Here is a 2,177-nt window from a genome sequence, read left to right as displayed (position 1 = left end):
TACGTCATATATAAGTTTGCTGTTGCTCTGAGTTTGTCACAATAACCTTGATCAAAGATATTTCAGGACTTTACCCCGGAATAAATAAATCATACAACACAGTGAAGTTTTCCGCTCCGCTTTAAGCATCACTTCTGCTGAGTGACATCCAGCAAGTTACTTACCGCTGTGCCTCATATTCTCCATCAGGCAAATGGAGATCATAGTAAAAGTACCTGTGTCCTGAGGCAATTAGGAGGGTTGGATGACAGTAAATGTAAGGAAAGTGCATGGCGCATAATAAATTTCTAATAAATTTTAGTTGTTATTTATCGGTGTCTTTTTTTTTTTTTGGACAACTAGCATGGAGACCTGTTTTAGGAATAGTGTGGGAAAACATTCTTGTTTCTTTACAAATAATAGTTCCAAAGATTATCAACACGCTTGGTAGCGTGGCCGAGCGGTCTATGTCGCTGGATTTAGGCTCCAGTCTCTGAGGGAACGTGGGTTCGAGTCCCACCGCTGCCAGTTCTGTTTTAAATTGAACCTAAGATTTCGCGAGTTTGACTTGGGACAACTGCTTGGGGGCTGCTAACTTAACAGGTCAGAGCGCTGATGGCGCAGTGGTTAAAGCAGTCGGCTATTAACCGAAAGCTTAGCAGTTCCGCAATACCAGCAGCCAGGTAGTGTTTCTGGAGTGACAAAGAAAGTCAGACTATTGTGATTCCTGTCTATTCTTTATATCTAAGAACACCATTTTGTGCCCAAGGGGCAATTTTTTATGGTTTTAAAATGTTTATACTGAAATAAACATGACTTTCACATATTTGGAAACCCTAGTGACGTAGTGCTTGAGTGCTCCAGCTGCTAACCAAAATGTCAGCAGTTCGAATCCACCAGGCGCTCCTTGGAAACTATGGGGCAGTTCTACTCCGTCCTATAGGGTCGCTGTGAGTCGGAATCAACTCCACAGCAACGGGTTTTGGTTTTTGTCTTAACTGCACAGTGGTTAAGGTGATCGACTGCTCATGCAAAGGGTGGTGGTTTGAAACCAGCAACGGCTCCGGTGCAGAACGATGTGGCAGTCGGCTTCCGTAGATTTACAGCCTTGGAAACCCTATGGGGTCGCTGTGAGTCGGAATGGACTCCATAAAAAAAATAGTAGTGGGTTTTTTGGTTTTTATGCATGCCCCTGGCTGTCCGAGGGCTTAACTGCTCCCTGTTCTTTGGAGAAACCCTGGTGGTGTAGTGGTCAAGTGCTACCCTTGCTAACCAAAGGGTTGGTAGTTCAAATCCACCCGGTGCCTCCTGGAAACTTCATGGAACAGTTCTAGGGTCTCTATGAGACGGAATCAACTCCACGCCAGTGGGCTTGGGGTTTTGTTTTTTGGTTTTTTTTTTTGGTTATCCCTGGAAGGAGTCCGGGTGGCGCAGTGATTAAAAGATAAGTAAAACCTCTGCAGCTTGAATCCCTCAGCCGCTCTCTAGAAACCCTACCGGACAGTTGGATTTTGGTTTTTCCCTGGGAAGGAGATACTAAAAAGGTAGACTTAAATAGTTAACACTTGCTTGCTGCCAACTGAAAGATTGGAGGTTTCAGTCACCCGGGGCGCCTGGTGATCTACTTGCAAAAAACTGATTTGAGGATAACTGGTTTCCCCTGAGAAAGCATGTCCAAATATGGATTCCCGTTGCTTTATCGACACTTCTTATCTCTTATGGTTTTTGCCTGTCGCCTGTGAGTTTCCTTGAGACAATATCTGGGCTCCATACCAAATACAGCGAAGTTGTGAAGAGCAAGAGGAAAACGATATCTGTAGGGAGGAAAACGATGTCTGTAGGGAGAATCCGTGCTTGGCCCAATGGAAGATGATTGTCCAAAGCTGTGTTTCACTGCTTGGGCGACGCTGCGCACCTGTAAGGAGTCAAGGTAATGAGAATCAAGGAGAAGGAAAGCTTATGCACTCAGTTTTGCCCTGAAATAATTTAGACATCAGCACATCCCGAGGTAGCCCAGCGGGGAGCCTCACTAGGTATTGTGGTTTAGTTGGTCAAAAACAAAAACAAAAAACTGTCCGCTGGGCCCTTTCAAGCTCCTCCCCCCCCCCCATCCTTCTTTCCCTGTCTTTAATTGTGGTACAAAAAGGGAGCTTAAGGTGCAGGCTTTTGTTTTAGGCGATTGAAGAGATTCTCTTAGC

General features: G+C 45.1%; 1 non-coding gene across 1 annotated transcript; it reads left to right on the top strand.

Moving 5' to 3' along the window:
• Positions 1–425: 425 nt before the first annotated feature.
• On the top strand, positions 426–507 carry TRNAL-UAG (transfer RNA leucine (anticodon UAG)). Its single transcript has one exon. It is a non-coding gene; the product is annotated as a tRNA-Leu (tRNA).
• The last annotated feature ends 1,670 nt before the right edge of the window (positions 508–2,177 follow it).

This window comes from Loxodonta africana, chromosome 1, assembly GCF_030014295.1.
Source record: "Loxodonta africana isolate mLoxAfr1 chromosome 1, mLoxAfr1.hap2, whole genome shotgun sequence".
Taxonomy (NCBI): domain Eukaryota; kingdom Metazoa; phylum Chordata; class Mammalia; order Proboscidea; family Elephantidae; genus Loxodonta; species Loxodonta africana.
The sequence above is the reverse complement of the archived record's forward strand: the minus strand, read 5'-3'. Positions and strand labels throughout refer to the sequence as shown.